The following is a 24020-nucleotide window of genomic DNA, read 5'->3' as shown; positions in this document are numbered from 1 at the left end:
ACATACACTACATGAACAAAAGTATCTGGACACCTGGTTGAAAATGACTTACAATTTCGTGGCGCCCTCCATCGGTAATGCTGGAATTCAATATGGTGTTGGCCCACTCTTAGCCTTGATGACAGCTTTTAAGGACATTTAAGGACCCACTAATTACGTGAGGTGGTGGGTTGAGTATGTATGATATACAAAGATAAAGCACAATTTTTTTTTAAAGAAAGCTCCTTTAGTTGTTTGTGTTGACTTTAGAAGTATTGTCAGTTTGTGGCATAGGCTGTGGCTGGATTTCAGCATCTTTAAATCTGTTGCTATTGTAGTTGGGTGGTGATTATGGGCTATTAGGCGGTCAACAAATGTTATATTGGTGCTGTTACTTTTTAGGGCTCTGAGGTGTTCTGAGTATCTTGTCAGAACATTTTGACACGCCAAAATCACGTCCCGCAAACCATATAATGTAAAACCACGGTAAGAAGAAAAACAACAAAAACTTTCTTTAGGCCTCACTTTATTAGTTCAGTTACAGCCTACAATATGTTCACTTTTTACAGTTTTCAGTTAACAAAACCTACTGATGATTGCACAGAGATGCTGAAAAATGTTTCGGTAAAAAGAAAAAAAAACAGTGTCTCCAAAAAGGCGGAACCTATATCCTACAAAATAATAATGTAAACAGGAAGTAACTCGCGAACCAGTTACACTACTGGCCATTAAAATTGCTACACCACGAAGATGACGTGCTACAGACGCGAAATTTAACCGACCGGAAGGAGATGCTGTGATATGCAAATGATTAGCTTATCAGAGCATTCACACAAGGTTGGCGCCGGTGGCGACATTTACAGCGTGCTGACATGAGGAAAGTTTCCAAGCGATTTCTCATACACAAACAGCAGTTGACCGGCGTTGCCTGGTGAAGCCTCGTGTAAGGAGGAGAAACGCGTACCATCACGTTTCCGACTTTGCTAAAGGTCGGATTGTAGCCTATCGCGATTCGCGGTTTATCGTATCGCGACATTGCTGCACGCGTTGGTCGAGATCCAATGACTGTTAGCAGAATATGGAATCGGTGGGTTCAGGAGGGTAATACGGAACGCCGTGCTGGATCCCAACGGCCTCGTATCAGTCGAGATGACAGGCATCCGCATGGCTGTAACGGATCGTGCAGCCACGTCTCGATTTCTGAGTCAACAGAAGGGGACGTTCGCAAGACAACAACCATCTGCACAAACAGTTCGACGACGTTTTCAGCAGCATGCACTATCACTCGAAGACCATGGCTGCGGATACCCTTGACGCTGCATCACAGACAGGAGCGCCTGCGATGGTGTACTCAACGACGAACCTGGGTGCACGAATGGCAAAACGTCATTTTTTCGGATGAATCCAGGTTCTGTTTACAGCATCATGATGGTCGCATCCGTGTTTGGCGACATCGCGGTGAACGCACATTGGAAGCGTGTATTTGTCATCGCCATACTGGCGTATCACCCGGCGAGATGGTATGGGGTGCCTTTGGTTAGACGTCTCGGTCACCTCTTGTTCGCATTGACGACACTTTGAACAGTGGACGGTACGTTTCAGATGTGTTACGACTCGTGGCTCTACCCTTCATTTGATCCCTGCGAAACCCTGCATTTCAGCAGGATAATGCACGACCGCATGTTGCAGGTCCTGGATACAGAAAATGTTCGACTGCTGCCCTGGCCAGTACATTCTCCCGATCTCTCACCAACTGAAAGCGTCTGGACAATGGTGGCCGAGCAACTGGCTCGTCACAATACGCCAGTCACTACTCTTGATGAACTGTGGTATCGTGTTGAAGCTTCATGGGCAGCTGTACCTGTACACGCCATCCAAACTCTGTTTGACCCAATGCCCAGGCATATCAAGGTACTGATTTGTCAGGATCTATGCACCCAAATTGCGTGAAAATGTAATTACATGTCAGTTCTAGTATAATATATCTAGTATAATATATTTGTCCAATGAGTACCCGTTTATCTTCTGCAGTTCTTCTTGGTGTAGCAATTTTAACGGCCAGTAGTGTAGTAGGAGCTGCCAGGGGTAAGCAGTCTGTCTGCAGTTTGTCACGAGAAGTGCAGACAGGCGTTATGGAATGCCCGTCCGGGCCTCTAAGTCCATTCTACAGTATAACGCCCGCGCTGAGAGACCACTGTGCTGGAGCCTTCCCCATTCAGGCGGCGGCTGGACCCGCGAGATCCCCTCCGCCTTGGGAGCCGGCGACGTCGTCCAGACGGCGCTAATCTGCCCGCATTAATAACACCTGCCGGGGGTAATCCAGGCGGGCATTAATAACCCGCCCCAGCGGTGCTGCGGCCCGGCGGAGCGCGCTAAACGGCGCGCCGGCGGCCGGCGGGCGCCCGGTTTTTGGTCCGCTAATCTGTTTACAGGCGGCCCGGCCTACCTGCGGAAATGCCCACTTGAGCTGATCCCGCCGCGCCGCCGCCTCAATGGCCGCCCGGCCATTCATCGGCGCGCTTCCTGTCCCACACCCATTGTCCAGACACACCTGGCTGGTACAATGGAGCGGCGCGCTCTTTGCAAGAACGCCTCGTGCTCCGAACAACCGCTTCCTGGTCGCCGCCACTTATCCTCCTTCTCACCCTTTCCTTGCGACAAATGCTCGGAAATCACACAAACTGCGCCACTACACAGGGTGGTCTATTGATCGTGACCGGGCCAAATATCTCACGAAATAAGGATCAAACGAAAAAACTACAAAGACGAAACTTGTCTAGCTTGAAGGGGGAAACCAGATGGCGCTATGGTTGGTCTGCTAGATGGTGCTGCCATCGGTCAAACGGATATCAACTGCGTTTTTTTTTTTTTTAATGGGAACCCCCATTTTTTATTACATATTCGTGTAGTACGTAAAGAAATATGAATGTTTTAGTTAGACCACTTTTTTCGCCTTGTGATAGATGGCGCTGCAATAGTCACGAACATATGGCTCACAATGTTATACGAACAGTTGATAACATAGTGAGATTTTCACTCTGCAGCGGAGTGTGCGCTGATATGAAACTTCCTGGCAGATTAAAACTGGCAGAAGTAAAGCTGTGAGGACGGGGCGTGAGTCGTGCTTGGGTAGCTCAGATGCTAGAGCACTTGCCCGCGAAAGGCAAAGGTCCCGAGTTCGAGTCTCGGTCCGGCACACAGTTTTAATCTGCCAGGAAGTTTCAGTTGGTAACATGTAGGTTTTTAAGTTACAATACAGAACGTAGGTAGTTCGAACATTTTATTTCCGTTGTTCCAATGTGATACACGTACCTTTGTGAACTTATCACTCCTGAGAACGCATGCTGTTACAACGTGATTACCTGTAAATACCACATTAATGCAATAAATGCTCAAAATGATGTCCGTCAACCTCAATGCATTTGGCAATACGTGTAACGACATTCCTCTCAACAGCGAGTAGTTCGCCTTCCGTAATGTTCGCACATTCATTAACAATGCTCTGACGCATGTTGTCAGGCGTTGTCGGTGGATCACGATAGCAAATATCCTTCAACTTTCCCCACAGAAAGAAATCCGGGGACTTCAGATCCGGTGAACGTGCAGGCCATGGTATGGTGCTTCGACGACCAATCCACCTGTCATGAAATATGCTATTCAATACTGCTTCAATCGCACGCGAGCTATGTGCCGGACATCCATGACGTTGGAAGTACAGCGCCATTCTGTCATGCAGTGAAAATTCTCGTAGAGACAAGTGTTCAAATGGTTCAAATGGCTCTGAGCACTAAGACGCTTAACATCTGAGGTCATCAGTAGCCTAGAACTTAGAACTACTTAGACCTAACTAATCTAAGGACATTACACACATCCATGTCCGAGACAGGATTCGAACTTGCGACCGTAGCGGTCGCGCGAGTCCAGACTGTAGCGCCTAGAACCGCTCGGCCACTTCGGCCGGCAGTTACATAGGTAGAACATTACGTAGGAAATCAGCATACATTGCACCATTTAGATTGCCATCGATAAAATGGGGGCCAATTATCCTTCCTCCCATAATGCCGCAACATACATTAACACGGCAAGGTCGCTGATGTTCCACTTGTCGCAGCCATCGTGGATTTTCCGTTGCCCAGTAGTGCATATTATGCCGGTTTACGTTACCGCTGTTGGTGAATGACATCTCGTCGCTTAATAGAACGCGTGCAAAAAATCTGTCATCGTCCCGTAATTTATCTTGTGCCCAGTGGCAGAACTGTATACGACGTTCCAAGTCGTCGCCATGCAATTCCTGGTGCATAGAAATCCGGTACTGGTGCAGTCGATGTTGATGTAGCATTCTCAACACGGATGTTTTTGACATTCCCGATTCTCGCGCAATTTGTCTGCTATTGATGTGCGAATTAGCCACTGCAGCAGCTAAAACACCTACTTGGCCATCATCATTTGTTGCAGGTCGTGGTTGACGTTTCACGTGTGGCTCAACACTTCCTGTTTCCTTAAATAACGTAACAATCGGGCGAACGGTCCGGACATTTGGATGATGTCCAGGATACCGAGCAGCATACATAGCACATCCGCTGGGCATTTTGATCACAATAGCCGTACATCAACACGATATCAACCTTTTCCGCAATTGGTAATTGGTCCATTTCAACAGGGGTAATGTATCACGAAGCAAATACCGTCCGCACTGGCGGAGTGTTACGTGATACGACGTACTTATGCGTTTGTGACTATTACAGCGCCATCTATCACAAAGCGAAAAAAGTGGTTCAACTAAAACATTCATAGTATACATGTAATAAAAATGGGGGTTCATATTTTAAAAAACGCAGTTGATATCCTTTTGACCTTTGGCAGCGCCATCTAGCGCGCCAACCATAGCGCCATCTGGTTTCCCCCTTCAAACTAGACGAGTTTCGTCCTTTGCAGTTTTTTCGTTTTATACTTATTTGGTGAGATATTTGGCCCGGTCACTATCAATGGACCACCCTGTATAATAAACTACTTAACATTTTGGCGGTCTATGCAGGTAGCTACAACATCCAAGCGGACTCTTTCCTTTTATAATCGTCGTCCTCTCCATTCAAGGATAAGGTGTTGTAGTCACCCGTTCCAGCGTCTATCATCCATCGTTCCATCCATCTCTTACGAGGGCTACCTAGTTCTCGCCTTCCAGTCGGCCTATAATTCATTATCTGTTTGTTTAAAACTAAACTCCGACCAAACAAGCAGTGAAGGCCGAAAGGTACAGACCAGCCGCCGTGTTACCCTCAGCCCACAGGCGTTACTGGCTGCGGATACGGAGGTGTGTGTGGTTGGCACACCACTCTCGCGGCCGTATGGCAGTTAACGAGACCGAAGCCACCACTTCTCAATCAAGTAGCTCCTCAGTTTGTCTCACAAGGGCTGAGCCCCGCTTGCCAACAGCGCTCGGCAGACCGGATTGTTAGCCATCCAAGTTTTAGCTTAGCCCGCCAGTACTTAACTTTGGTGATCTGACGGGCACCGGTGTTACCACTGCGGCAAAGCCGTCTTGCCATTCCTTTTTTGGCAGTCTATTTGTCAACATGATCCTTCCATTTCAATCTGCACTGACGGAAAAAGAGTCACAGCACCAAGAAGGAGTTGTGCGACATAAACGGAGGTTGGTAGGCGTGCTAGTAGCGCCACTATGAGGATGCAAATGAAGTTTGTTTTAAATACGTAGTGTAAAAGTCGTGAGCATTAGATGCCTTTGAGATTGGACGTAGTGAGTTGATGTTAGCGAAGAATGCCTTTAAGGCGACAACCTGAGTTGGAACGAAGTCGGGTAACGGGGCTACGAGAATCTGGATGTTCCTTCTGCGATAATGCAGGAAGACCAGTCAGGAATATGGACACTGTACATGACTGGTAGCAACAGTGTCACGAGAATATACGGTCGCAAAAAGACCGGGCCCCGGACGACCACGTGACATTACCGAGAGGGAAGGCCATCGTGTTTGGCGTGTAGCTCTGAGGCATCATACTGAATCTGCAGCAGCAATTCGAGCCATTGTTGGCACTACAGTGACAAAGCAGACTGTTCCAAATCGGTTACTTCAAGGACAGCTCCGAGCTTGATGCCCTGTAGCGTGTATTCTACAAGCCTCAAATCACTGCTGTTTGCGACTTCAGTGGAGTCAAACGAGAGCTCGTTGAAAGGTACTGTGCAAGTCTGATATGCTTTTCTGTTGTGTTTTCTGATAAAAGCTGGTTCTGCCTCGGTGCCGTGATGGCCATATGTTGGTTAATAGACGGTCAGATGAGCGCCTGCAGCCAACTAGTGTGCTAGACACAATGGATCTATCTCTGGAGTTACGGTCTGGGCAGAGATTTCGTATGACAACTGGACTATGAGAGATGGTAGAGCAGTTGGAGATGGTAGAGCACTTGCCCGCGAAAGGCAAAGGTCCCGAGTTCGAGTCTCGGTCCGGCACAAAGTCTTAATATGCCAGGAAGTTTCAACTGGACTATTCCCGTGATTATTCCACACACACTGACTGCAAATGTGTACGTCAATATGGTGATTCGACCTGTTGTGACTATTTCATGAACAGCATTCCAGAGGGTGTTTTTCCAGCAGGATAAAGCTCGCCCAGGTTATAATCCAACGAGCTCTACAGAGCGCCGATATGTTGTCTTGATCTGCTCGTTCACATATGGGACATCATCGAATGACAACTCCTGAGTCACCCACAAAAAGCATTAACAATCCCTGTATGACAACCCAAGTGCAACAGACATGCAACTCCATCACACAAACTGACATGCGGTACCCGTAAAACAGAATGCATGCACGTTTGCATGCTTGCATTCAACATTCTTGCGGTAACACCGGTTGTTAGTGCACCATCATTTCAAATTTGCAATGGCTTATCTCGCACTTACATTATCCTGTGATCTTGCAAGTTAATCACTTAAATATAATAGGTAGACAAATGTACTCCCGAAATTTCATTGCTCTACATCAATTATTTTTGATGCTGCGAATTTTGTTCAGTCAGTGTATACTCTTCTATCTTGTAATTAACTGAAAACTTTTTTCAGTCTGATCTTATAGTTCCGTTTCTTATTTTATTACAGGCTCTTACATGTGAGTTTCATCTCTGCTGCCTATGTACGTTATTTTTCTTTTTTCCTACTTTCCATGATTCAGAACCATATGCAAGAGTAGGTAGAGACGTAACATTATAGAATCTCATTTGTGTTTCCTTCCTTGTATCTTTTCTCCAAGTTCAACCAGTTCTTCCGCAGATAACTTGATATTTATTAACCTTATTTTCAATGTCTTAGTCACAGTTAAAACTAATATCACATGCTAGATTACTGCAGTATGATACCTGTTTTAAAATTTGCTCATTTATTATTTTTTGGGATCTGACTGGATTCTTTTCATTGGAAGTCATTATCTTTGTCTTATTTCCAGATATATAAGTTGTAATATATCACGTTTCGGCTCAATCTATACAAGGTGTAAATTTTAAGTTGTCAAACTAGAATAACTCGAAAAATAAGCTTCACACAAAAAAATGCGTAGAATCAAAAATTGATTATTTTCGAGGGGGACATCTGCTGTTGCTAAAATTAGCCGGCCACCCCAGCCTCCTGGGGTGGGGCAGAAGGCAACCTTAAAATTTCAAATGGGAACCCGCATTTTTTACTGCAGAATCAGATTCTACATGAAAAACTACGTACATTTTGTCTTAAACATTTGTTTTGATTCTTGGTAGTTTGCGATGTAATTCAAGAAAATCCATATTCTCATTTTTGCGTGGAAAATGGTTACGGATAAATAAAAAATACTTATTTACTTTATAAATTTTGATTCGTTAAAACTAAAACTCTCCTTCTCTCCCCATAGGGCGAGGTTTGAGAGAGAAACGATCATTACAATAAAATAAGGGAAATCAGACCTCACACACGAAGATGTGTGTTCCCGTTATTTCCAGTCGCTGTTTGAGAGCAGAATAATAGAGAATTATTGTGATGGTGATTCGATGAATCCTCGGCCAGGCCGTAAGTGTGATCTACGGAGTACCGATGTAAATGTGGGTGTAAATGTAGACATAGATATGGTCTATCGTGGACCTTAAGAGGCTTATGGAGGCACCACTGATTTACCAAAACAGAGCCGTTGATTCCTAGACGACTACGCACAGTAACTGGCTGAAATTTTTACAATATATTTCTAAGATTCCGATAGCGAAAACATTCTTGATACGTTTATCCGTTTCCGAGATAAAGAGATTCAAAGTTACCCTACTTGCACACACAAAATAGGCGCGCATAATCCGGTGTGAGGTGAAAACGAAGTTTGTAAAGTGACGCTGTAAAGGGTCTCCCATATCATGGGACAGGTTCTCGTAACCTCAGCCATGAATATTTGTGTGCATCATACCTGCAAACATCCGACTGTATGAACGCGTCTTTCCTGCACACATCCAATCAGGTTGGACGCTGTGGCTACCACATGCTATGGTTCAAATGGCTCTAAGCACTATGGGACTTAACATCCGAGGTCATCAGTCCCCTAGACTTAGAACTACTTAAACCTGACTGACCTAAGGACATCACACACATCCATGCCCGAGGCAGGATTCGAACCTGCGACTTTAGCAGCAGTGCGGTTCCGGACTGAAGCGCCTAGAACAGCTCGGCCACAGCGGCCGGCTTACATGCTATGCTCCAGTAAATATGGGGTGTGTAGCTGCATAAATTCAACTTCTTCTTCTACTAGTATTTCGGCTGTATGTTGTTCAGCCATCTTCAGAGTGAACTGAAAGTCTGAAATCAAATGATCGTACGGCACTGATGGCCGGGAGTCCTCACATGGGGAAGTTGGGCCGCCGAGTAGCAGGGCTTTTCAGTTGACGCCACATTAAGCGACTTGGGTGGTAGTGATGATGAAATGATGGCGAGGACAGCACAACACCCAGACCCCAGAGTCGGATTGAGAGGACGGCCAAAAACCTGACGCTGCAGCACTCAGGCCGTCCTTTTAAACTCACGGAATGCGTTACTACGCATGCTGCCACAGATACACCAGCGCCAGAGACGCTAATCAGCGCCAAAGAAGTACAATGTGCGTTATGTCTGTGGTTGGACAGTCATGTCCATATATCACTGTGAGCTTCACCGTCGCAAAGTCTTTGTAAGCTTTATTTACAGAGAGCGCCGGATTCCATGACATCCAAGCTGAAGCCGCTATATTAATTAAATTCGTCGCCATGCGAATTTAAATTGCCTCTTTCACCACCGAGTCCCAGAAAGATGAACAGAGCCTAAAATTTTGTACAACATAGAGTGGCCAGTATCAATGGAATGTTTTGTCACAGCCGATTTATTTGGCTGTAAACGGCGGATGTACCTGCGGTGTTCCTTTCATCTGTCGTGGACTTTACGAATCGGTCGTCCGATGTACGAAGGCTATTCGGAAAGTAAGGGCCGATAGGTGGCGATATGAAATCTACTCTGAAAAACAAAAATGTTTTACTTGAAATATTAGGCTACACTTTCCAGCTGCTCCGACTTAGATATCTGTTCTAGCGTTGGAGCACCTTTCCAACATCCTTGTCATAGCAAGTAAGCCGCATGTCCTTTCCGCAAATACTCTACGCTGGTCTTCAGCTCGCTGTCTGTGCCGAAATGTCTTCGTAGCCAGTGGTTCATATGAGCAGAGATGAAAATCAGAGAGAGCCAATCATTGGCTGTACTGTGGGTTATCACACTATCGAGAACGCATCTTCATTGCCCCTTCAGATTGCGACCGAGAACTGTCATGACGAGGAAAGGCTTGACAGTTATGTTATGCGGGGTGCATGACGCTGGGCGAAATCTCTCACCAGGCCCTCATACTTGGCCGGGGACACTATTCGCTAGGACCTTTATGTGTTTTTCAGGGCGCTCAGAACTGAAAAGACCAACTTGACTGCCCAAAACATCTGCGCAAAGCATCAACCGTCGTTTCCATTTGGCGCGCGATCGGACCTTTCCTTCCGGATAGCTCTCATGTGAGAGACCACAATCGCACGGGATCTTGTAAACCCCAGTCTTTCGGAGCATCACATCATTTTTAACGGAACCGAAGAGTGCTGCTGTTTTCGGTGAAGGACGAAAAATCACTTTTACTGTGTGAAACTTGCTGGCAGATTCAAACTGTGAGCCGGACCGAGATTCGAACTCGGGACATTTGTCTTTCTCGAGAAAAAGTTCTACTGACTGAGCTCACTAAGCACGACTCACGACCCATCCTGACAGCTTTGGTTAAGCCAGTACCTCTTTTCCTACCTTCCAAACTTCCGAGTTCGGGTCTCATATCAGCGCACACTCCGCTGCAGAGTGAACATTTAGCTCTGCGTTTTTACTTTGTGCATACTGAGGATCCGTCCTATTTTTACAACCAAACAAAGTGGCTGTGTCAGAACACTGTACTGATACTGGTCACTCTATGTTGTACGAAATGTCGGAATTTTAGCGTCTATACTATCTTTCTGGGACTCGGTGATAAAAGACGGAATCTAGACGCTCCTCATGCCGAATCTGACTAACAAAGTCATGGAATCCGGCGCTTTCTGCAATACATATACAAAGACGTTGCGACAGTGCAGCTCGAAGTGATACATCAATATTAAGTCGTAGATCGACTGCGCAGCCACAGAGGTAATTGATGCACATTGTATACTCATGTTCAGAAGTGACAGGACATATTGAACGACAAGAGATAGGACGTTCATATTCACACGACATGTACATTACCATGCTCTGCAGTAATGATTAGCGTTTGAACTATTTCGGCCTGCGGGTTCAAGGTCAACATCGATATCGCGGTGCAACACCATCTACCGGTAAAATGGGACTGCAGCTCTCGTTGTCGCTATAAACCGAAGTTGATGGATCAGCGTAACTTGGGCAGACGTGCAGGACGCTTCGCAGACGTATGGCCGAACCTACCATCAAATCAGTCAGTTTGAAAGAGAGCGCATTATTGGCATGAATGAATGTGATGCATCCTACTGGGAAACTGCAGCTTGTGTAGTACGAAGTGTTTCGGCAATGCAACGGATGTGTGCAGAATGTTTCACTGGTTCCATGGGTCGGGTTACATCACCCAGATCACGCCCCCCCCCCCCCCCCCCCCTCGGAAGATCGAGACCTCATCCGAATGGCATTGCAGGACAGATCCGCGTACTCCTCGGTTCTGGTGCAGAAGCTGAACAGTATAACACATCATACATGGTGAGGGTGACAGCCCGTCGCCGTTTGTTACGGTATGGGTTTCGTGCGCGTCGTCCACTTGTTCGCTTACGTTTGACGAATGTGTGGAAACAATCTCGATGGCAATGTTATATGGAACGACGTAACTGGGGACAGGAATGGTATCATACAGTGTTTTAGGACGCATCCAGGTTCTGTTTGTTTGAAAATGATGACACCATTTTCGTTCACCACAACCATCGGAAACAGCATCGCAGTGACTGCATTTGCAAAAGGCATACAGCGTCAACTCGAGGCCTTATGGTGTGGGGTGCTATTGGGTACAACCACAAAGCACAGTTGGTGGTTGTCCAGGGCAGTGTGACCAGTGTGACCTAAGCGAATGGCATCGTGCGACCGGTAGCCATACCCTTTCTGCACAACACCCCAGACGCCATGTTTCAGCAAGACAATAGGCGATCACATGTTGCTGCACGAACACGCGCCGTCTTGGTGTCATAGGATGTCAGCCTTTCGCTCTGGCCAGCCAGATAACCAGACTTATCGCCAATCGAAAATATGTGGGCTATGGTAAAACGACGGGTGCAGCACTCTGACCCAATGCGGACCACTACAGATAAACTTTGGCACCAGGTGAATGCAGCGGGGGTGGTTATAACACAGGACTCCATTCGCGCCTCATACGCGTCGTTGCCATCAAGCATGGAACGAGTTATCAGGCCCCGTGGTGGACCCTGTCGCTACTAGGCAACGTGACTCATGCTGAGCCGAGGTGACTGAAGTACTGATCATTTCTGCACAACATACTGATGTACATGCCCTGTGAATTTCAACGTTCTATCTCTAATAGTTCAACGTGTTCTGTTTTCCTTCCGAAGGTGAGTTTACTTCTTTGCCGCCGATCAACATCGGCGCGGTGCGAGTTTAGAAGGACGGAGCGAGTGCTGGAGCGTCAGACTTTCAGCTCACTGTGAAGATGGCTGAACGATATGCAACCGAAGTATTAGAAGAAGAAGCTGAATGCATGATAGCGCACACCGAAAGTTAATGGAGCAGTCGTTGTGTCTCAAAAACATGAAGACGTACCACATTCTGTGGTTACTCCATTGGCTCCTCAGTGTAGAAGCGGAACAACAGCTTGCATGACAGATTAAGTGCCTTTCATCTTTCCTCAATCGAACCACTTGAGTAGTACGGTAGTTTTTACGGTCCATTGATATGATCGATCAGCATTTTGCATTTTCGATGTTACTGTTGTGGTCTTCTGTCCAAAGACTGGTTTGATACAGCTCTCCATGCTACTCTATCCTGTGCAAACCTCTTCATCTCCTAGTAACAACAGCAATCTACGTCCTTCTGAATCTGCTTACTGTATTCATCTCTTGGTCTCAGGTTCTGCACCTCATGATTAGTTACATGACCGACCCATCTAATCTTCAGCATTCTTCTGTACCACCTCATTTCAAAAGCTTCTATTATCTTCTTGTCCAATCTGTTTATCGCCCGTCTTTCACTTCAATACAAATACCTTCAGAAAGTACTTTCTGCCACTTAAATCTATATGCGATGTTAACAAATTTGTCTTCTTCAGAAACGCTTTTCTTGCCATTGCCAGTCTGCATTTTATATCCTATTTACTTCGACCATCATTAGTTATTTTGCTGCCCAAATAGCAAAACTCACCCACGTCACTCACTTCATAACTTGATTCCCTCAGCATCATCTGATTTAATTCGACTACATTCCATTATCCTCGTTTTGCTTTTGTTGATGTTGATATTTTGTCTCCATTTCAAGACACTGTCCATTCCGTTCAACACCTCTTCCAATTCCTCTCCGACAAAATTACGATGACGTCGGCAAGCCTGAAAGTTTTTGTTTCTTCTCCACAGAGTTTAATTCCTAGTCCAAAAATTTTCTTTTGTTTCCTTTACAATTTGCTCAATATGCAGATTGAATAACATCGGGGAAAGGCTACAACCCTGTCTCACTCCCTTCTCAACCACTGCTTCCCTTTTGTGTCTCTCGATTCTTAGAACTGCCATCTAGTTTCTGTACAAATTGTAAATAGCCGTTCGTTCCCTGTATTTTACACCTGCCACCTTCATAATTTGAAAGACAATGTTCCAGTAAACATTGCTAACCGCTTTTGCTATGTCTACAAATGCTAAAAACGTAGGTTTGCCTTCCCTTAACCTATCTTCCATGAGAAGTGGTTGGGTCAGTATTGCCTCACATGTTGCTACATTTCTTCGGAATCCAAACTGATCTTCCCCGCAGTCGGCGTCTACCAGTTTTTCCATTCATTTTATAAAATTAGAACTTTTCATTACGTCATAAATTGATGTTTAGGAGATGTGGATTGGCCCTTAGTCATATTTGGTTTCACTTTTTCTGACAGGTCTGCAGATCGTGACCGTAGCCCGAAATCGATGGGGCGGTGGAAATTTTTGGGATCATTAACGGAACTGAAGAAACTAATTCTACACTTCCGGGACGACAGTTTTCGTTCGCGACTACTTCGGGGCTTGCAAACTTTCCATAGATATGTCTTCTCAGTCATCACGTACTCCTAACAATGAGCAGGTAAAGCGATTATGTATTATTCGAAGTAAACCGACAAAGAGAAGGAGTACACACACTGGGGACAATGCGGATGAAGTGGTGCTAAAGATAGGACGCTGTTTATCGCGCGCGGAACGGACGTCCGCGTCATCTGGTTAGTCTACCTGGCGCGTGCGGAAATGAGATGAGGGGCCCTTCCTGGTTCGGCTGATTGCGAATCTGCACAGCGGCAGCAGAGCCAGAGGCAGAGGCGGAACGGAAGCGAGCGCGATTACGCCGGCCGGCCGGTATTTGCTCGCCCCGGCGACAACACTGGTAATTGATAGCAGGTGCGTTATTGATGGCAGCGATTTCGCGCCGCGCTGGCGCGGACGGCGAGGTTGTTAGAGCGTCACATCGGCGAGTCGCGCCGGGCGCGGCCTCTGATATGCAAATGCGGGGCCCGCCGCTGCGCTGGCGCCGCGACAAATGAAGCACGTGGCGGTCTGACGCGCTGTGTGCTGCGTCCGCTCCCACACCTGTTCTCGTTCACCTTTGCTGCTTGCTGAACGTTCTAGGTTATTTCTCTCCCCACGTCTATGGTAGTCGTATTAAAAATGAATCACTTTCCTGGTCTTTACAACACAAAATACCACTGTATTTGTCCTTCTTCTTTACCTCATCACGAACCATCCTGCCATGAATTCCTCCCTTGTGCCAACCTTTGCCTCTCAGAATGACACTCGCATCCTACGCCCTAAATTACTTGCTGGATGAGTTCCACTCTCTGTCTTTTGCAACAGCTTCTGCACTCCACAACTGCCTCTAGTACCACTGAAGTTATTCTCTGATATCTTATGACGTGTTGTATCATTATATCCCTTCTTCTCGTCAGTGTTTACCAATACGTTCCTTACTTCGCCGAATCTGTGGAGAACCTCCTCATTCCTTACTACCCAACCTAATTTTCAATATCAACCTACAGAACCTGAAATATTACTGTATCTCATTGCTACCTATCAGAACTCCTCGGAGAGCATTAAAGATAAACACTAGCCCTAATTGTGTATTTTGAGTATGCCAGAAGCATTTAACATTGTTCTTATATGAGAACATAGTACCCGTGGTAGGTACAAAGAAGGTCGCTGCGAAGAAACCATGGGTAACAGAAGAAATACTTCAGTTGATTGATGAAAGGAGGAAGTACAAACATGTTCCGGGAAAATCAGGAATACAGAAATACAAGTCGCTGAGGAATGAAATAAATAGGAAGTGCAGGGAAGCTAAGACGAAATGGCTGCAGGAAAAATGTGAAGACATCGAAAAAGATATGATTGTCGGAAGGACAGACTCAGCATACAGGAAAGTCAAAACAACCTTTGGTCACATTAAAAGCAACGGTGGTAACATTAAGAGTGCAACGGGAATTCCACTGTTAAATGCAGAGGAGAGAGCAGATAGGTGGAAAGAATACATTGAAAGCCTCTATGAGGGTGAAGATTTGTCTGATGTGATAGAAGAAGAAACAGGTGTCGATTTAGAAGAGATAGGGGATCCAGTATTAGAATCGGAATTTAAAAGAGCTTTGGAGGACTTACGGTCAAATAAGGCAGAAGGGATAGATAACATTCCATCAGAATTTCTAAAATCATTGGGGGAAGTGGCAACAAAACGACTATTCACGTTGGTGTGTAGAATATATGAGTCTGGCGACATACCATCTGACTTTCGGAAAAGCATCATCCACACAATTCCGAAGACGGCAAGAGCTGACATGTGCGAAAATTATCGCACAACCAGCTTAACAGCTCATGCATCGAAGCTGCTTACAAGAATAATATACAGAAGAATGGAAAAGAAAATTGAGAATGCGCTAGGTGACGATCAGTTTGGCCTTAGGAAAAGTAAAGGGACGAGAGAGGCAATTCTGACGTTACGGCTAATAATGGAAGCAAGGCTAAAGAAAAATCAAAACACTTTCATAGGATTTGTCGACCTGGAAAAAGCGTTCGACAATATAAAATGGTGCAAGCTGTTCGAGATTCTGAAAAAAGTAGGGGTAAGCTATAGGGAGAGACGGGTCATATACAATATGTACAACAACCAAGAGGGAATAATAAGAGTGGACGATCAAGAACGAAGTGCTCGTATTAAGAAGGGTGTAAGACAAGGCTGTAGCCTTTCGCCCCTCCTCTTCAATCTGTACATCGAGAAAGCAATGATTGAAATAAAAGAAAGGTTCAGGAGTGGAATAAAAATACAAGGTGAAAGGATATCAATGATACGATTCGCTGATGACATTGCTATCCTGAGAAAAAGTGAAGAAGAATTAAATGATCTGCTGAACGGAATGAACAGTCTAATGAGTACACAGTATGGTTTGAGAGTAAATCGGAGAAAGACGAAGGTAATGAGAAGTAGTAGAAATGAGAACAGCGAGAAACTTAACATCAGGATTGATGGTCACGAAGTCAAAGAAGTTAAGGAATTCTGCTACCTAGGAAGTGAAATAACCAATGACGGACGGAGCAAGGAGGACATCAAAAGCAGACTCGCTATGGCAAAAAGGGCATTTCTGGCCAAGAGAAGTCTACTAATATCAAATATCGGCCTTAATTTGAGGAAGAAATTTCTGAGGATGTACGTCTGGAGTAGAGCATTGTATGGTAGTGAAACATGGACTGTGGGAAAACAGGAACAGAAGAGAATCGAAGCATTTGAGATGTGGTGCTATAGACGAATGCTGAAAATTAGGTGGACTGATAAGGTAAGGAATGAGGAGGTTCTACGCAGAATCGGAGAGGAAAGGAATATGTGAAAAACACTGATAAGGAGAAGGGACACGATGATAGGACATATGCTAAGACATGAGGGAATGACTTCCATGGTACCAGAGGGAGCTGTAGAGGGCAAAAACTGTAGAGGAAGACAGAGACTGGAATACGTCAAGCAAATAATTGAGGATGTAGGTTGCAAGTGCTACTCTGAGATGAAGAGGTTAGCACAGAAAAGGAATTCGTGGCGGGCCGCATCAAACCAGTCAGTAGACTGATGAGAAAAAAAAAGAAACACGATATAAATGTGCAATTAATACTGTAACTAATCGAAAGAAATGTAGCACATAGTCAGGATGTACCAGTAAACCAATCTGTATAAAATTACTACACCAAATTAAATAGAACATGTAAATAAAGCATGTTAATTGAATCTCCGATATATGTTAGCATTAAAATTCAGCCACTAGTTGATTTGTTATAAACAAATTTAGAAATGTAATTGTTACCTGTAACATAATTAGTCAGAAAATGTTATATTAACTCGTAACTAATTTGAAAATATGTTCAGCTTGTTCAGCACTGAGATTGTAAATTTTTAGCAATGTGTAGCTCATATTCGGTTTAACTTTTAATTGTGATTTTACATAAAAATTGTAATTTTCATTGTAGGTAATTGTTAACAAAAGTATAAACAGAGGTCACGCAGGCGCCTTGGGGCACTCGTTTTTTGGCTAGGGTTGCGAGCAAATGTATTGTGGGCTCCCTCGTTTGTTGATTGTTGTGAACTCTGTGAAGTTTGATGGCAACTTTGGGTACATGTGGTGTAACCGGTACAGTTCACTAGGCTCGGACACCAGAGTCCTGGAAATACACTCCTGGAAATGGAAAAAAGAACACATTGACACCGGTGTGTCAGACCCACCATACTTGCTCCGGACACTGCGAGAGGGCTGTACAAGCAATGATCACACGCACGGCACAGCGGACACACCAGGAACCGCGGTGTTGGCCGTCGAATGGCGCTAGCTGCGCAGCATTTGTGCACCGCCGCCGTCAGTGTCAGCCAGTTTGCCGTGGCATACGGAGCTCCATCGCAGTCTTTAACACTGGTAGCATGCCGTGACAGCGTGGACGTGAACCGTATGTGCAGTTGACGGACTTTGAGCGAGGGCGTATAGTGAGCATGCGGGAGGCCAGGTGGACGTACCGTCGAATTGCTCAACACGTGGGGCGTGAGGTCTCCACAGTACATCGATGTTGTCGCCAGTGGTCGGCGGAAGGTGCACGTGCCCGTCGACCTGGGACCGGACCGCAGCGACGCACGGATGCACGCCAAGACCGTAGGATCCTACGCAGTGCCGTAGGGGACCGCACCGCCACTTCCCAGCAAATTAGGGACACTGTTGCTCCTGGGGTATCGGCGAGGACCATTCGCAACCGTCTCCATGAAGCTGGGCTACGGTCCCGCACACCGTTAGGCCGTCTTCCGCTCACGCCCCAACATCGTGCAGCCCGCCTCCAGTGGTGTCGCGACAGGCGTGAATGGAGGGACGAATGGAGACGTGTCGTCTTCAGCGATGAGAGTCGCTTCTGCCTTGGTGCCAATGATGGTCGTATGCGTGTTTGGCGCCGTGCAGGTGAGCGCCACAATCAGGACTGCATACGACCGAGGCACACGGGGCCAACACCCGGCATCATGGTGTGGGGAGCGATCTCCTACACTGGCCGTACACCACTGGTGATCGTCGAGGGGACACTGAATAGTGCACGGTACATCCAAACCGTCATCGAACCCATCGTTCTACCATTCCTAGACCGGCAAGGGAACTTGCTGTTCCAACAGGACAATGCACGTCCGCATGTATCCCGTGCCACCCAACGTGCTCTAGAAGGTGTAAGTCAACTACCCTGGCCAGCAAGATCTCCGGATCTGTCCCCCATTGAGCATGTTTGGGACTGGATGAAGCGTCGTCTCACGCGGTCTGCACGTCCAGCACGAACGCTGGTCCAACTGAGGCGCCAGGTGGAAATGGCATGGCAAGCCGTTCCACAGGACTACATCCAGCATCTCTACGATCGTCTCCATGGGAGAATAGCAGCCTGCATTGCTGCGAAAGGTGGATATACACTGTACTAGTGCCGACATTGTGCATGCTCTGTTGCCTGTGTCTATGTGCCTGTGGTTCTGTCAGTGTGATCATGTGATGTATCTGACCCCAGGAATGTGTCAATAAAGTTTCCCCTTCCTGGGACAATGAATTCACGGTGTTCTTATTTCAATTTCCAGGAGTGTATATTGGTATTAAAATTGCACTGTACTTTGGAATTTATTTGGGAGTCTTCTGCAATCCTGCACAGCGACGAGACATGAATCCAGGAATTTTACAAAATCCCGAAAACTAAACAACTCTCAATGTTGGTAGAATTGACGTGAAAACAACAGCGCATCGACTGGGCATTTCACTCAAAACATTTGCAACCTGTAGGTGGGAAAATATAAACATTTCAAACCACACCTCAAACGCTTCGATTCTCTTTTTCCCTCCACTCCGTGTTTCCCTGCCGTGCAATACTGTGCTTCGGACTACGTCCTCGGAAATCTCTTTCTCAAATAGAGGCCAATGTTTGATACCAGCAGGCTTCACTTCGCCGGGAATACACTTTTTTCCAGTGCTCGCTTGCTTTTTGTGTCCTCCTTGCTTCCTCCATCTAAAATCATTTTGCTTTCAAGATGGCAGAATTCCTTCAAAATTAGATTTTCACTCCGCAGCGGAGTGTGCGCTGATATGAAACTTCCTGGCAGATTAAAACTGTGTGCCGGACCGAGACTCGAAATCGGGACCTTTGCCTTTCGCGGCCAAGTGCTCTACCAACTGAGATCTCGTTCTGGAAACATCCCCCAGGCTGCAGCTACGCCATGTCTCCGCAATATCCTTTCTTCCGGAAGTGCTAGTTCTGCAAGGTTCGTAGAAGAGCTTCTGTGAACTTTAGAAAGTAGGAGACGAGTTACTGGCAGAATTGAAGCTGTTGGAACGGGTCGTGAGTCGCACTTGGGTCGCTTAGTTGGTAGAGCACTTGCCCTCGAAAGGCAAAGGTCCCGTGTTCAAGTCTCAGTCCGGCACACAGTTTTAATCTGCCAGGAAGTTTCACAATTCCTTCAGTTCGTCTAATTCGTGGTCCCCAATTTTGATGTGAAATTTATCGCCAATTTAATTTCCGCTGCTCCTCATTACTTTCGTCTGTCTTCGATTTAGTCTCAGTCTGTATTCCGTACTCATTACCTTATTTATTCCATTCAACAGGTCTTACAATTCTCCCTCGCTTTCTCCGAGGATAGCAAAGTCGTCAACGAATATTATCGTCGATATTCTTCCACACTGAATTTCAGTTCCACTCACGAATTCTCTTTGATTTCGGTCTTTGCTGCTTTACTATACAGACTGAACAGTGGGGCAGGAATATTGCATCCCTGTGTTATATCCTTTTTTGTCCTATAGCTTCGTCCTTGAGCTGCCATTCTTATTTTACTTATTTGCTTCTTCCACATACAGTACATTATACGCTTTCGCCTACACCGTATTTTTCTGAGAATTCTGAACATCTTGCACCGTTTTACACTGTGGAATGCTTTTTGTCGGTCGGCAGATACTATGAACGTGTCCCTGCTTTTCTTAAAATCGTCCTTCCATTACGAACTGCAAAGTCAGGTCCTATGAAATCATAACGCAGAAAATAATCAGAGTTCACTGGTTCAAAAAATGGCTCTAAGCACTATGGGACTTAACATCTGAGGTCATCAGTCCCCTAGACTTAGAACTACTTAAACCTAACTAACTTAAGGACATCACACATATCCATGCCCGAGGCAGGATTCGAACCTGTGACCGTAGCAGCAGCGCGGTTCCGGACTAAAGCGGCTAGAATCGCTCGGTCACAACGGCCGCCAGAGTTCACTGGCTTAAACTCATTTTGATCTAATATATGAACTAATTTTCGTTGTCTTTTGTCGTGTTATTTCATGCTTCCTCAATGTGTAGGCAAGTAGCTCAGAAAAAATAAAATTTTGTTGCTGACATAACTCCTCCCGAGAAAAGATCATGAGCAGTATGTGCATGGTCTGGCGGTTCCCTTGTCAAGACAGGGCACCACAACATTCTCAAGAAGGTCTGACATAGAGGGCCATATAGAAGAAATAGACACGGCCTACCAACCCAGAAGATTCACAAGAGTTTTCTGTTTGGATGCAATTAGTCTAGAAATGCGAACGCTTCTCTTCAGCGAAAACCTAATTTCTTTTGTACAGCTTTCCTCAGGTAAACCACTGAATTAAGAGGTCTAATTAATAATCTCCTGGGAAAACTGTGATAACCAATAAAAAATCATAACGGGGGGCCAAGAATAGCATCTGACTGTCTTAAAAATTATCTGACACTCCCGTGCTGTTAAAAAAAAATTAAAAACAACGATTTGAAGGAGTAACTGATTGTCGTAAATTCAAGGAACGATTGAAAACAGCATACCACGCAAAATTACTTAAAATAAAATGGGAATACATTCATACCAGTTCACTCTGTGATACATAAACCAATTATCACTGATTTATAAACACAATATATTCTTTCATTAGCATTACAGGCACTACGCTTCATATAACTTCCTTTCCTAACAACCTGAACAATGAAACTTCCTACAAGGCTATAACTGTGTGCTGGACCAGGCCGTGATCCTGGAACCTTTGTGAGTCGTGATCAAGGGTTCCACCAACTGAGCTACGCAGCAAGACACAAGACCACTCCACGAGCGGGCGTGGGCGTGCCTGGATAGTTCTGTGGGCAGAGCACACGCCTGCCAAATGTGAAGGTCCCGGGTTCGACTTCCAGTCCGGCACACAGTTTCAGTATGCTAGCAAGCTGCAATGAGGCACACATTCCACTGCCGAACAAAATTCGTCCTCGAGCTTGAACGATAATCGGACGTAAATGCAGCACTCCTGGCCTGGCGCAAACACAAACCCGTCGGTACAGAAAGATTACAATACAAAGCCTTAATTCTTGGAAAAACAGCGGCTGGTTGTGGTTGAAGCGCCCCTCGTTCTTCGAATATCGTTCTCTTTCTCAATGTAAGTCTTATGATTACTCCGTTTCCCTAATTCCACGCAGGGTGACAACCTAGACATTCACTTCGGTCCCGTCCAAACACGCGCAGCTGCTGCCTTATTCACAATGTGTAAGTAGTTCACTTGAAGACTTACAATAAACGCACCGATCTCACGCATTCTGTGATCCAGAGATATTCATAATTGCTGAAATGCTGTTCTCAAGTCTATTGTACCCACAGGGTAAAATTCCCCATAGTGCGTGGAGCAAGGGCACGAACACGCTCAAGATCTCAAAATTAATGTTGGAGATAACCAGTGAGCTTACCGGAAACAACCGGCATGAGCAAATAATGTCTCTATGTTAACTTCATTGCTTCTAGAATGGTGTCTGCTGGAAGATAAAGATATTAGTGAAGCGTTATACTTGCTGCAGCATATTACGAATCAACTTTCCGCTTGTTTAGGCCATCGCCAGCTGACAACTGAATGTTGCGACTACAGAAAAAATTGGTTCTCTTTACACAGAAATGTTTAACAAGGGAAGTATTATCTTTTTAGGTTTCACAAAACATATACATTAACGGAAACACGAAAAATAAAGTCGAATTCACCACTGTAATCGCCGGCCAGTGTGGCCGAGCGGTTCTAGGCGCTGTAGTCTGGAACCACGCGACCGCTACGGTCGCAGGTTCGAATCCTGCCTCGGGCATGGATGTGTGTGATGTCCTTAGGTTAGTTAGGTTTAAGTAGTTCTAAGTTCTAGGGGACTGATGACCTCAGAAGTTAAGTTCCATAGTGCTGAGAGCCATTTCGAACCACTGTAAGTGAACACTTGCGAAACTGAAACTTAATTTAACGTAAGGTAAAACGAAATTCTGCTTGGGTATTTAAAACGAAGCTGGTGTCCTGTGCGTTATGTTTATTGATTTAAAGCATTATAAGGAGTGTCATTTGTCTGATTTTTCTCAACAACAGATAAAACAACTTTTTTTTCTTTCTTTTAGGGACATGATAAAAGCAGAAAGATATTACAGGAAATGCATGACACAGTGCGGTATTGTAAAATCGTATTTATTATTCTGAAACAAATACGAACTTACAATACAGCATTGTATCATGCATTTCCTACAATATGTAAAACATCGGAATACAGATTGTCTGTGTGGATTTCAGTTAAACGGTGTAGATTGTACCGGTTTACGTTCTGTTAGGAAAAGTTCGTTTGTAATGGGAAGGTCAGTAGTTCACCACTTCATCTGTCCGTACGATTCGTGTGTGTCCACCAATGTACTCTCGAAGATGTTGTGTTGTTAAATTTCGAATTATTATTTTATCATATTGCTTCCGCATTCCCAATGTCATAACAATGTTGAAGGATAACTATAATTTCATTTTGATATCGCAGATGAAAACGATGATTTGGTACACAAACATGCGTATGCCAAACGTCAATTTAATTATTGAGACGTTTATCTGTCTGAGTGTATGTATCAAAACTGAATAAGATTTGAGAGATCTTCGATCGTCTTATAAATGGCGCAATAAGTTTTGTGTGCTGTACCGGGACTCTAGTCCAGATCATTGTTATTGTTGTTGTTCCGTATGTTCATTTTAATTTCACAGCCGATGTGAACCGCCCGTCGATTACGGATATTATATTCAAGTATAGCCGTGTGTTGTAGTTAAAAGTATTTTGTTATAGTCATTGCCCTCCTCGGCGTTTGAAAGAAAGGAAAGCAGTGAAGCCCAGAAAATTTAAAATGACGTCTTGATGTTTACCAAAACTGGATGACTTAGCCTAGTCTTACAGCATGTAACAAACGCTTGTGGTTCACATAGATTTTCGTATTTTCCAGCGAGAGCTCTATAGCATGTTCCTAAATACAATGAACTGAACGCAAGGAATCTTATAAGGTGTCTTATTTGACAATATTCTCACACCGTGTTATATACGAATTTCTCATCAGCAGAGTCTGATGTGGTGACGTTCGTAGAAAGTTAGTTTCGTTTCCCTGAACTGAGATTCACATTAAGAACAGTAACTTAAGAAGCAAAGTTTTTCTTATACAACCTTTAAGTGTTATCAGTTTTCTTCCGAACACGTATAGCTTCTGTTACTTGCAGTCAGCTAGTTCCGTTGTAAGAGAAAGAGCAACATTTGTTCATTGAACAAACACAAATTAACCATACGTGTTGTCCTAATCATGCTGTAAAATCATCCCCAACAACTTGGTTTAGATGATTTTTAAAGACTATTTTCTTCCTCCGCTTCTGGTTTCCGTAGGAAACTGTAGAAACCAGAATGCTAATACTGTTTTTACCTTCTGCAGTTGAATGTTAATCGCGTCCTAATATTTTGAACCTCTATCTTTGTTACATCC

The sequence above is a fragment of the Schistocerca americana genome, chromosome 6 (genome assembly GCF_021461395.2).
Source record: "Schistocerca americana isolate TAMUIC-IGC-003095 chromosome 6, iqSchAmer2.1, whole genome shotgun sequence".
Classification (NCBI taxonomy): domain Eukaryota; kingdom Metazoa; phylum Arthropoda; class Insecta; order Orthoptera; family Acrididae; genus Schistocerca; species Schistocerca americana.
The sequence above is the reverse complement of the archived record's forward strand: the minus strand, read 5'-3'. Positions refer to the sequence as shown.